Source organism: Macaca fascicularis, chromosome 9 (genome assembly GCF_037993035.2).
Source record: "Macaca fascicularis isolate 582-1 chromosome 9, T2T-MFA8v1.1".
Lineage (NCBI taxonomy): Eukaryota > Metazoa > Chordata > Mammalia > Primates > Cercopithecidae > Macaca > Macaca fascicularis.
The window spans coordinates 62,278,312-62,292,503 of record NC_088383.1 but is presented as its reverse complement, the minus strand read 5'-3'; the positions used below and the strand labels follow the sequence as shown (position 1 = coordinate 62,292,503).

The 14,192-nt window shown below is 39.0% G+C and overlaps 1 protein-coding gene across 7 annotated transcripts in view; it reads left to right on the top strand.

Annotated features, from left to right (window-relative positions):
• Positions 1-14,192, top strand: part of CCSER2 (coiled-coil serine rich protein 2) — a 188,518-nt gene that overhangs the window by 55,401 nt on the left and 118,925 nt on the right. The window lies entirely within an intron of this gene.

Genomic DNA, 14,192 nt, shown 5'->3' with positions numbered 1-14,192 from the left:
GTGTTGGGAGATCCACTGCTCTCTACAAAGTTGTCAGACAGGGTCGTTTGCATCTGTAGAGGTTTCTGCTGCTTTTTGTTTAGCTGTGCCCTGTCCCCAGAGGTGGAGTCTACAGAGACAGGCAGGCCTCCTTGAGCTGCTGTGGGCTCCACCCAGTTTGAGCTTCCCAGAGGCTTTGTTTACCTACTTAAGCCTCAGCAATGGTGGTCGCCCCTCCCCCAGCCTCGCTGCTGCCTTGCAGTTAGATCGAGGACTGCTGTGCTAGCAATGAGGGAGGCTTCGTGGGCATGGGACCCTCCTGGCCAGGTGTGGGATATAATCTCCTTGTGCGCCGTTTGCTAAGACCCTTGGTAAAGCGCAGTATTGGGGTAGGAGTTACCCGATTTTCCAGGTGTTGTGTGTCTCAGTTCCCCTGGCTAGGAAAAGGGATTCCCTTCCCCCTTGCGCTTCTCAGGTGAGGGGATTCCTCGCCCTGCTTCAGCTCTCACTGGTCGGGCTGCAGCAGCTGACCAGCACCAATTGTCCGACACTCCCTAGTGAGATGAACCCTGTACCTCAGTTGAAAATGCAGAAATCACCCATGTTCTGTGTCGATCGCCCTGGGAGCTGGAGACTGGAGCTGTTCCTATTAGGCCATCTTGCTCTGCCCCCAGGACGTTTTAAAATCCCTTCTACTTTTCTTTAGTTTAATTTGTTTTTTCTTTTCCAAAGTTTTTGACATGGAAACTAGATAATTGATTTTTAGCCCTTCTCCCTTCTCTGGCATATGAATGAATTCTCATAAAGAGAAACCTGTATTATTTGGGAAAGAATGCATTCCATAAACACCCTAGTAGTAAATATAGCAGTTGGTTTCACTTTACATGCCTTGTTTTAAAATTATGAATTCTAAGGCATGTTGTATAGGCCATTTTCCTTAATGCATTTATATATCCATGAACAATATACAGTATGATTTTGTATGTGTTTTACACCTTAGGTAAGTGATACATAATATTCTACAGGTTCTTTTTTTAACTCATTCTTTTTTTGTGTGTATATGTGTAGTTCTAATTCATATTTATTACTTTATAATATTCTGTCATTTGAATATACCAGGATTTTTCTCTGTTCCCCTGCTAATCTACTTTTCAGTTATTCTTTATTGCTAATACTAATGTCTACATGGTGTAGCAGTGAACGTTCGGATTTAGTTCTCTTTGATCATATAAGTCAGTTTCTTTAGGATATAAACCTAGCAATAGCATTCCTAAGATATAAAACTAGGAATAGTGTATTTTCAACTTTAACGATATTATCAAACTTCTCCCTAAAAGGGTCCTACCAGTGTATGCCTTCCAGTAGAGGGTGAGAATTTCTGTCAGTCCTCATCTGAACCCCATAAGTCGTCATCTGACTTCAACATTTTAATCAGTTTGGTGAGTGTGAGATGATACATAATGTCAATTTACATTTACACCATTATTGATTTTGTCGCTTTTTTCACATATTTTACTGGCTGTTTCATTTCCTTTTATGTAAATTTATTCTTCACTGATTTTTCAATTGGGTTTTGCCATTTTTCTTTTTTCTTTTCTTTTTTTTTTTTTTTGAGACGGAGTCTCGCTCTGCCACCCAGGCTGGAGTGCAGTGGCCGGATCTCAGCTCACTGCAAGCTCCGCCTCCCGGGTTCACGCCATTCTCTTGCCTCAGCCACTGCGCCCGGCCGGGTTTTGCCATTTTTCTTATTGATATGGAAAAGTTTTTTTATGTGGTTGGAATTTAATTCTTGTTAAATGTGTTGCAGATAATCTTCTCTGAGCCCATGGCTTCCGTTTTGTTTTTTGTATCTTTTTACCATTCATAGTTTTCAATTTTGACAATTAAATTTAGTAATGTTTTTCTTCATGGTTTTTGCTTCACATGCTCATGTATGCGTGTGTGTGTAAGACACCCTTTCCCATCCTAAGGCCGTACAGGTATTTTGTTTATAGAGAGGTGTTATGGCATAATGATTAAGAGCCAGGGCTCCAGAACAAGCTAAGTAAAACTCCACCTCTGTCATGTACTAGCTGTGTCTCCTTGGATTCTCTGTGTTCCTTTTTTTTTTTCTTTTTTTTGGAGACAGAGTCTAGCTCTGTCACCCAGGCTGGAGTGCAGTGGCGCAATCTCGGCTCACTGCAAGCTGCACCTTCCTGGGTTCATGCCATTCTCCTGCCTCAGCCTCCTGAGTAGCTGGGATTACAGGTGCCCGCCACCATGTCAGGCAAATATTTTTCTATTTTTAGTAGAGACAGAGTTTCACCGTGTTAGCCAGGATAGTCTCGATCTCCTGACCTCATGATCTGCCCTCCTCGGCCTCCCAAAGTGCTGGGATTACAGGCGTGAGCCACTATGCCCGGCCTCTCTGTGTTCCTTTTTAAAAAATGTGGATGATAATTGTACCCACCTCCAGGGCTGATGTTAGGAAGTCTATGCCTGAATGGTATGACAGTCGTGTGATTCCCTTGTGATACTGGTTGTTGAGTATTTTGAGTATCATCTCTGGCTAACTCATGGGATTACTATGAACATTAAACGAGGTCATATATATAAAGTACTTATTAATGCCAGGGATATAACAAGAGCTCAACAGGTGCTTGTTATTTTGTTTTCTAATTGTTTTGTTTTACATTTAAGACTTCAGTCTATCTGAAGTTGGTATTAGGCACAATAATTTACACTCATTAATATTCTTCCACAATATATTTGGGGTACTATGCAGAAAAGAGTTAATGTCACAGGTCTAAGATTGCTACTTCTTAGATAACCCACTTGAAAGTTTGGCCCTTGGCTGGTAAAGAGTTCCTTACAGTGCTATAAAACTTTTCATAAATGATAAGAGCGCAGTAGGTTTGCTGTGCCTAAACTGTTTGCACAGATAATGTGATTTATGCTGAACACCTGCTTTCCTTCTGGGAGTGTAGAATTTTGGTATGTGTGAGGCAGAGGGTACCCACAAGACCATCCCCCAGTGAAACCTTGGGCGCTGAGTTTCTTAAGAATATCCATGGTGGGCTGGGTGCAATGACTCATGCCTGTAATCCCACACTTTGGGAGGCTGAGGCCGGTGGATCACCTGAGGTCAGGAGTTCAAGACCAGCTTGACCAATATAGTGAAATCCTGTTTCTACTAAAAATACAAAAATTAGCCGGGCGTGGTAGCGCCTGCCTGTAGTCCCAGCTACTCGGGAGGCTGAGATGGGAGAATTGCTTGAACCCGGGCGGCAGAGGTTGCAGTGAGCCAAGATCATGCCATTGCACTCCAGCCTGGGTGACAGAGCAAGACTTTCTCAAAAAAAGAAACAAAAGAAAAAAAAAAAAAAGAACATTCATCGTGGACAAGACTTTGTACTCTTTGCATGTATTGTCACAACTGGTTGCTGGAGTAGTTAAGCACATCACATCCTGTGTAACTCCATTGAGAGAGGAGTCTTGGGTGCTTACTCCTGATTTTGCCCCATGTGCCTTTTACTTTTTAAATTTGCTTTGTATCCTTCTGCTGGAATAAATCTTAGTTGTTAATATTACTGTATGCTGAATCCTTTGACTCCTCTTAGTGAATTGTCTATCTTGGGAGTGGGCTTGGGGACTCCTGACACAGGTACTGATATGAAGTTATCTTTGTTTACTTCATGATAGCATCTTTTTTTGCTCATCATCTTTTATATTAATCCTTTGAAATAGCTATGGACTACTTACTACCTTTGGTTTCGACTAGGATGAATTCTAGAGGAGTTGAGTAAATTGGCACAGATAGGTTGGGAAGTAGTTTACTACTTGTTACACTCTCAGTCTAGTGTTCTTGATTTTTAGCCTTATATCTGCTCAGGATAACTCAGAATTTTTGAACTCAATAAACTTTTAACTGATATTTAACTTTCTTGAAGATTAAATATAGCATTTTCTGATAAATATTATAATCATTGTATGTAGACAATCTTAGGCAAAAACATTTTTTTCTCTTGTAAACACAGTGAGCCCTACTCAGAATCTTCTTTGCAGCAATGCTATGACCAATATGAGAGCTCTCATTGAAGAATAGTTGAACTACAATGTCATTATGATTGATTTTCTAACACTAAAATATTTAGGAGGTGATAATTTTAAATCATCACATGGAGGGCCTTTATTTTTGGAATGATTTTTATAGGAGGCCCAAAGAAGTGTTTGAATCAGATCATCACTGAAAGTATCTGGCCTTATTTTCGTTTTATCAGTCTTGCCTTATCTTCACATAGTGGGCAAGTTTAACTCCTTATTTAAATGAGATTCTTGTTCACTTTAAAAGGTAGATCCAAAAACTTACTTGAATGCTTTTGTCACAGCAACAAGTAGTTATGCCTTCATTTTCATGAGGCTAACACATTTTATTTACATTTCTTTATCTGTGTTTTACTAAGGGGAGAGCTGTCTAGATTTGAGTTTCTACCTTGTGATTGATGTAGCTAGACTTTATTGAGATTCAAATGTCTGCTGAATGTCATAATATTCTTAGCAGTGTTTGTGTGGGTATATGGGTTCCCCAGATTATTTGCACTGAAATTCGGAATTTCTCTAGTCCAAAAATACAGAAGAAGAGTATAAAAAGATCAAACCTGGCTTTTATTTGCCTTATTTGGTTTTGAGTATTAGAATGAATTTAGGAAGTTTTAAATTGCTCTCTAATTTTCTATCTGTGACATTTTACTTAGCTTGGGTTATTTTACTCTAAGGAAGAGACCAGAGATGCTTTAATCTTTTTTTTTTTCCTGTTTGAGACGGCATCTCTCTCTCTCACCCAGACTGGAGTGCAGTAGTGCGATCTTGGCTCACTGCGAGCTCAGGTTCACGCCATTCTCCTGCCTCAGCCTCCCGTGTAGCTGGGACTATAGGTGCCTGCCACCACACCTGGCTAATTTTTTGTGTTTTTTTAGTAAAAACGGGGTTTCACCATGTTAGCTCCTGACCTCAAGGAGCTATCTTTGAGGTATCTTCTGACCTCAAGATTAGTTATCTTGACCTTAAGGTTAGTTATCTCCTGACCTCAAGATCCGCCCACGTCAGCCTCCCAAAGTGCTGGGATTACAAGCGTGAGCCACTGTACCTGGCCGAGATGCTTTAATCTTTCTAATGTATATTCACATGTACTATCTCAGGTGGTTGCACCTTCTCTACATTTTGCTAGTTTTTTACTTTATTTAACAGTATTATACTACTTTCAAACTGTTTTCATTAAACTCTGGTGAGATCATATTGCTGTTGCTTTAAATCTGTATCTGAATAACAAAGATCAGAGCAGAACTAAATGAAATTGAAATTTAAAAATCATAAAAATGATCAGTGAAATGAAAACTTGGTTCTTTGTAAGGATAAACAAAATTGACAGGCTGCCAGCTAGATTAGCCAAGAAAAAAATATTCAAATAAGCATGATCAGAAATGATAAAGGTGATTTTACAGCTGATACCATGGAAATACAAAAGATCACCAGAGACTACTATGAACATCTGTATGTGCACAAACTAGAAAACCTAGAGGAAATGGACAAATTCCTGCAAACATAACATCCCAAGATTGATCCAGTAAGAAATAAAAATAATGAATAATGAAACTGAATCATCATTAAAAAAAAGCTACCAACTACAAAAGCCCAGGACCAGACAGATTCACAGTCGAATTTTACCAGGCATACAAGAGAGCTGGCATCAGTCTTACTGAAACTATTCCAAAAAATTAAGGAGGAAGAGGAGGAATTCCTTCTTAACTCATTGTATGAAACCAATATCATCCTGGTACCCAAATCTGGCATGGACACAACAAAAGAAGAAAACTGCTGGCCAGTATCCTTGATGAACACACATGCAAAACTCTTCAACAAAATACTGGCAAACGAAATCAAACAGCAAATGCAAAAAGATAACTCATCGTGATCAAGTGGGTTTTATTTTAGGAATGCAAAGATGGTTCATCATGCGCACATCAATAAATGTGATTCACCACATAAACAGATTAAAAACAAAATCCATATGTTCATCTCAATAGATGAAGAAAAAACATTTGATAAAATCCAGCATCCCTTCATGATAAAAACCCTCAGCAAACTAGGCATCAAAGGAACATACCTGAAAATAATAGGAGCCCCATATGATAAACCCATAGCCAACATCATACTGAATAGGCAAAAGTTGAAAGCATTTCCCCTAAGAGCTGGAACAAGACAAGGATATCCACTCCCATCACTCCTGTCAGCATAGTCTTAGCCAGAGCAAACAGGCAAGAGAAAGAAGTAAAAGCCATCAAAATTATAAAAGAAGAAGTAATTATCTGTTTGTTCATATTATCTTGTACTTAGAAAACCCTAAAGATTCCTCCAAAAGACTTTTAGAATTGATAACTTCAGTAAAGTTTCAGGATACCAAATTAATATACAAAAATTAGTGGTATTTCCATACACCATCAGTGCTCAAATAGAACCAAATTGAGAGCTGAAATCAATTTATAGTAGAGAGACACACACACACATACACACACACACACACACACACACACACACACACCCCAGGAATACATTTAACCAAGGAGGTGAAAGACCTTTACAAGGAGAAGTACAAAACACTGATGAAATAAATCATAAATGATACAAACAAATTGAAACATTTCATTCTTATGGATTAGAAGAATATCATTAAAATGACCATACTACTCAAAATAATCTACAGATTCAAGGCAATTCCCATCAAATTACCAACATCACTTTTCACAGAATTAGAAAAAACAATCCTAAAATTCATGTGGAACCAAAAAGCACCCCAAACAGCCAAAACAATCCTAAGCAAACAACAAAGCCGGAGGCATCACATTACCTGACTTCAAACTATACTACAAAGCTGTGGTAAGCAAAACAGCATGGTACTGGTATAAAAATAGACACACTGATTAATGGAACAGAATAGAGAACCAGGAAGTAAAGCCACATACATACATCTGACTGAACTTCAACAGAACTAACAAAAATAACAGGGAAAGGACACCCTATTCAATAAATGGTGCTTGGCAAATTGGCTAGCCATGTGCAGAAGAATGAAACTGCACCCCTGTCTCTCACTATGCACAAAAATTAAGATGGATTAAAGGCTTAAATGTGAGACCGAAAATTATAAAAATCCATGAAAAAAACCTAGGAAAAACTCTTCTGGACATTGGTTTAGGGAAAAGATTTATGAGTAAGACCTCAAAAATAAATGCAGCAAAAACAAAGACAAATGGGACTTTATTAAGCTGCTGCACAGTGGAGGAAACAACAGAATAAACAGACAACCTACAGAACGTGAGAAAGTATTTCCAAGCCATGCATCTGAAAAGTGACCATATTCAGAATTTACAAGGAACTCAACAAGAAAAAAATGTATAACTCCATTAAAAAAATGGACAAAGGATATGAACAGACATGTCTCAATAGAAGACATACAAGCAGCCAACAAACGTAAAAAAAAAGCTTAACATCACTAATCATTAGAGAGATGCAAATCAAAACCACAGTGAGATGCCATCTCACACCAGTCAGAATGGCTATTATTAAAAAGTTAAAAAATAACATATGTTGGTGAGGATGGGGAGAAAAGGGGAATAATTATAACACTGTTGGTGGGAATGAAAACTGAGAATTAGTACAACCTCTGTGGAAAACAGTACAGAAATTTAGGAAATAACTAAAAATAGAATTACCATTTGATCCAGCAGTCCCACTGCTGGACATCTACCCAGAGGAAAAGAAGTTACTGTATCGAAATGATATCTGCACTTGTATGTTTATCATGATAAATGTAAATTATCAAAGTAGCAAAGTCATGAACTCATCGTAGCAAAGTCATGGAATCAACTTAAGTGTCCATTAGTAGTTGATAGGATAAAGAAAATGTGGTGTATATACACCATGGAATACTATGCGACCATAAAAAAGAATGAAACTGAGACTGGGCCTGGTGGCTCATGCCTGTAATCCCAGCAGTTTGGGAGGCTGAGGCAGGTGGATCACTTGAGACCAGGAGTTCAAGACCAGCTTGGCCAACATGGCTAAACCCCGTCTCTACTAAAACTATAAAAATTAGCCAGGCATGGTGGCACATGCCTGCGATTCCAGCTACTTGGGAGGCTGAGGCACAAGAATCACTCAAACCCGGGCAGAGGCTGCAATGGCCTGAGCTGAGATCATGTCAATGCACTCCAGCCTGGGCAACAGAGCAAGACTCTTTCTCCAGAGAAAAAGAAAAAATAGAAGAATGAAGCTGTATCCTTTGTAGCAACATGGACAGAGCTGGAGGCCATTATTCTAAGTATAATAACTCAGAAACAGGATATCATATACTGCATGTTCTCACTCGTAAGTAGGAGCTAAACAGTGGGTACACATGGATGTAAACATGGAAATAATAGACATTGGGGACTTCAGAAGTGGGGAGGATGGATGGCGGATAAGAGTTGAAAAATTACCTATTGGGTACAGTGTTCACTGTTTGGGTGATGGGTTTCTAGAAGCCCAAACCTCACCACTATGCAACGTGTTCATGGAGTAAACTCACACATCATGAATCTAAAATCTAAAAAAATACCTGTATCCGTGTTCAGGGCCTTTTTCATACTACTGCTACCTTGCCTACATTCCCGGGCTAAGACCATTTGAAATTGTTTATATTTTTCTTAATGCTCCCATCTATTCCTCCTTTAAGGCTGTATTCAGACTTTTATTTTCTCCCCTCCATCTAAGGGTTAACTGTTCAATGTTGAGACCCTATAGCACTTTAAATCACACACTGGTTTTGTTTTCTGCCTTTCTCCTTCCTGTTACATCTTGAGGACAGCCTCTTTTCATCTTTCTGTGCTGTGATACTGACAGTGTGTGTAGGTACTCGATAAATGGTTCTTTCCAGTTAGAATTAATTACTCCTTCCTTCCTACTTCTAATCAGTTGCTGCCTCCTATGTTTGGCACTGTATTTCAGTTTGTAGTATACTACTTTGTATTGATCTTCATACCTGCACTGAAGTAATTTTGAAGACAAGGATTGGACCTTTCTTTTGTTTTTTTGAGACGGAGTCTTGCTCTTCACCCAACCTGGAGTGCAGTGGCATGATCTCGGCTCACAGCAACTTCCGCCTCCAGGGTTCAAGCAATTCTCCCGCCTCAGTCTCCTGAGTAGCTGGGATTACAGGCACATGCCACCATGCCTGGCTAATTTTTTGTAGAGACGGGGTTTCACCATGCTGGCCAGGCTGGTCTCGAACTCCTGACCTCGTGATCTGCCCGCCTTGGCCTCCCAAAGTGCTGGGATTACAGCGTGCCTGGCCTGTACTTTTCTTTAGTAAAATTCTCATTTTCTGATGCTTATGCCCCTTTAACTCAGGTTTTATCATACATCCTGCATCAGTATTAAGTTTCTTCTTAGTTATGTATGTTTAGATTCTATTGCTTTGGGTTAGAATAAAGTCTCAAATTTTGGTTTGTCATCCATAAGGTTATTTCATGGCTGGACTTTGCCTTGTTTACATTTGTCCTTTCACTGTGAATAAATAGCCTTTTTAAAATCTTTTCTACTGAGGCCACTGTAGAGTGTTATTTTCCCCATTCATTAATACTCACAAAGTGGTGGGAAGGGTTGGGGAGGTGGTGGTGATGGTCTCTACAAAGTGATGCAGAAACTAGTGTTCTTGTATCTATTAAAAAGTGACAGCAAAAAGTACAAATGACTCCCCCCACCCCCTTGAGCCATTTAAACATAATCTTCCTACCTGAAGCCCTATGGCCTTCAGATACTTTAATACAGTAATTCCCAAACTTTCTGCCACCAGGGACTGGTTTTGTGGAAGACAGTTTTTCCGTGGACTGGAGTGCAGATGGAGATGGTTTTAGGGTGAAACCCTTCCACCTCAGATCATCAGGCATTAGATTCTCATAAAGTGTGTGCAACCTAGATCCTTCATGTGCACAGTACACAATAGGGTTCACTCTCCTATGAGAGTCTATTGCTGCTGGTGATCTGACAGGAGGTGGAGCTCAGGCAGTAATGCTGACTTGCTTGCTGCTCACCTTTTGCTATGCAACCCAGTTCTTAACTGGCCATAGACTGGTACTAGTCCATGGCCCAGGGGTTAGAGACTCCTGCTTTAATGTATATTTCTTGGAAACAAGAACATTTTCCTGTATAATCACAGAATAACCATCTGCATCATGAAATTAACATGAATAGATTACTACCACCAAATCCTCAGACCCCATTCAAGTTCCTCCATCTGACCAATAATATCTTTTCTTTTCTTTTTTTAGTTGTCAAATGATCCTTTATTGAAATATTTTCCTTTGTGCTTCTTAACTAGCTGGCCATTCTGCCACACCACTGTTTATGTCATCTACGATGTCATGAGGGTGACGGCCATCAGCATTGCAGCCCACCGACTAGGCAGTCCCCAGGATCTCTTTAATGGTTCCAGAGAGTTCTCTGGCTAAAGATCTGTGCCCCATCTGTCGAGCAATGTTGACAGTCTCATCAAAAGTGATATTTTCACCTTGTTTAATATTTTCCTGTTTCTTTCTGTCTCCTGGCGGTTCCTTGAGGGCTTTGATGATCAGTGCAGAAGGAGCCACATCAATCTGGGCGTGTCTATTCTGAATAGTCAGTTTCACTGTAATTCTCAGACCCTTCCAGGTACTGGTTGCCTTGGCAATATTATCACCAACCTTTTTTGGAGGCAGACCCTGGGGGCCGATCTTGGGGGCCAGTGCAGACATGGTGTAGACTTTACCTCGGTACACCTTAGAGACAAAACTTTGATCTCATTGGGGTGGAACTTCAGCAGCATGGTGGAGGCAGCTGGTGTCAGATGAACCTGGATTTGGTACAACCAAAGAGAGTTACACCTTGGCCTCTTCTGAGCCAAAAACTGAAGGCAATAATATCTTCTATAGTAAAAAGATCCATGTTAGAATGACACGTTGGTTTTATCATGTACTTTAGTCTCTTCAGTCTCCTGGCCAGTGAGTGCTCCTTCAAACAGACTCCTGTGCTTTTTTCTTCTATCTCTCATAATTCTTTGAACACTCCCTTGCTCTTTTGTACAAGATAATTTAGTCTCATCTTTCATTTTTTTCTGCCCTAGGCCTGGAATGAGTGATTTCTCCTAGAGCCCTTGTTCTTTTTATTAGGAAATGCTGTTTCGGAGCCAAGTTTTAGGGGCTAGATGTGTTCACTGCTATTGAAAAGTTGCTGCTTACAGACATCTTCAGTGATGAGAGCTGGGGAATATATATATACATATATACTTGCACACACATGTATCAATATTTATGTCCACATTATTTATATATTTTGAAAACCATGAATTCACACTAATACCAATTCCATCCTAACACCACAGGATTCAATTCTAGTTTTTTCCCTTTCTATATTTGCAACCTCTGTCTCTGATGGTGATAAACCTGACTTCCATTATTATACTTAAAATATTTACAGTTACGCATTATTTAACAATGGAGATACATTCTGAGAAATGTGTTAGGTAATTCCATTGTTGTGCAAGCATCATAGAATGTACTTACACAAACTTAGATGTTGTAGCCTACTATATACCTAGGCTATGTGGTATTAGCCTATTGCTCTTAGGATACAAACCTGTATAGCATGTTACCTTATTGAATACTGTAGGCAATTATAACAATAATGATATTTGTGTATCTAAGCATATCTAAATATAGAAAAGGTAATGCACCGCTCTATGATGTTATGACAGTTACGACATCATTATGTTACTAGGCAATAGGAATTTTTCAGCTCCATTATAATCTTAAGGGACCAGTTTTATATGCAGTCAGTCATTGACCAAAATGTTGTCATATGGTGCATGACTGTTCTTATTTGATTAACTTCATTCTTTGTAACCCATTTCACTTCTGCCACCATATCCTTTTCCACATTGACGTCTTTCTCATCCTACTTGGGCTCTGAAACCTCTACACCATTAATGCATGGATTATTTGAAGGATGATTTATGGAGATGATCTGGGACATCTTAATAATACAGATGCAGTATAAATATTCTAAGACTTAACATGTATCTGTTTTGTTTTGGTTTGTTTTTTCTTTTTTATGGAGTCCTGCTCTGTCACCCATGCTGGAGTGCGGTGGCGCCATCTTGATCTCAACTCACTGCAACTTCTGCCTCTTGGGTTCAAGTGATTCTTTGAGTAGCTGGGATTACAGGCACACACCACCATGCCCGGCTAATTTTTGTCTTTTTAGTGGAGATCCACCTGCTTTGGCCTCCCAAAGTGCTGGGATTACAGGCGTGAGCCACTGTGCCTGGCCAGGCATGTATCTGCTTTATTATTAAAATGAATGACATTAAAAAATCATGAAAAATGCTTCTGTGTGTAATAAGCTTTATAGGATCTGGATCATTTAGTGTGATTAATATGGAAGCTTGGAATTAGAAGTGTGCAGAAAGCTGAAAGCTTCATTTTTTTCAAACAATATTTCAAAAATTTGGTGTAAACTCTGATTTTTAGGGAATCCGAATTAGATTATCTTAATGGTCAGTTTATGTGATAGTGTTTAATTATAATCAGTCATGAAAGTGCACAGCAACTAATGTTGGAAGGATTTGTAAGAATCCTGAGATCAGCTCAATCCTAAAGATTCAAGAAGCATCTATTTCAAAATTATTTGAAAAGGGAAGAACATTGTTTATTTAGAAAAAAATAGCACATATGATACTATGTTTGTGGTGTATTTGTAGAGATAAAAAATTTACTGTCCTTTAAAAGAATCTCATTAAGGGTTCTAGGTATCCAGGACTTTTTTTTTTTTTTTTTTGTAATTAGGGTCAGGCTGAATAAAAAACACATTTGTAAATCTGTTGATGTATTAGTTTTCTCTCATTGCTGTGACATATTACCACAGTTAGTAGTTTAAAATAGCATCTGTCTTACCATTTTGAAGCTCAAGTCCAAAATGTGTCCCACTGGGGCAAGGCTGTGTTCCCCTGGATGCTCTAGAAAAGCATGTAGACCTCTGTTCTTCCATTCACTTGGACTTTTACTGTTTGGCAAAGCTGTAGTATATTTTATAAGCAGAAAAATTAGATGCTATAGAATCAAGGTCATAGAGATTATTTAGTCTTATCCATTTATTTCATAAATATACTGAGGCCTAGAAAGGTAAAGTCACATAGTCACTCTAGCAGTACAGAGTAATTAAAAATCGGAACAACTGTCATTGTTTTTACTGCCACCATAGATTTATACTGGGTTTCTCCTTTAAGGTAAAGAAGAACCTGTTTAGCACTGTTCTCTTTTTTCTGTCTGTTACCAAAAGACTCCCTTTTGGAGAATGGTTCACTTGGACTCTTGTTGGAGAAACCTTTTTTGAAAACCAAACATTCAGATTATCTGCTTCCACACTTGTTTTTATCTCTGTACCAAACTATAGTAGAGTCTGAGAACAAACAAAAGGAGAAAAGGCAGTATATGGAGGGTTTTCTTTATATGTTTCTTTTTGGTTCATTCATTTATGTTCAGCTTGCTTTTAAAAATTGCTTTCTATTTGCTACGGCTGGAAGAATGTTGAATGCTTTAGGAAAGGGCGGGAGGGATTGTGGAGTGTATGAGGAACTATGAGAAGGCCAGGATATCCTGAGCACTGACTCAGAGGAAAGAAGTGGCAGGAGAAGAGGCTGTCAGTACAGAGCTTGAAGGATTTGGATCTTTGCCTTAGAAATTGAAGGCAAGCAGTTGGAGAATTTTAAACTCCAAAAAATTTAGTTCAGTTTACATTTTTAAAATGCTCTGTATGAAGATTGAATTAGAGGGGAGCTAGACAGGATCATGGAAGCTAATATTCAAGTGAGCGGTGGTAGTAGCTAATAACATTGTGGTGGCAAAAGTGGAGTTCTGGAGGGGTGGGTAGTTTTGAAAATGGGTTTAGAGGGTACAGTTGACCAAATTCCATTATTGATTGACTGTAGTGATGAAAAACATCACCTCCCTACCTTTAGAAGTTATAGCTAGTGTTTCTGCTTTGATTCATTTTGCCAAATTATTTTGTCACCAGTTTGACTTGTTACTTTTCTTGTGGCTTTCCCATTCCTTCTATGTATATCTACACTTTGGCTTTTTTCTTTTCATAATCTGTTCTCACTTTTATTT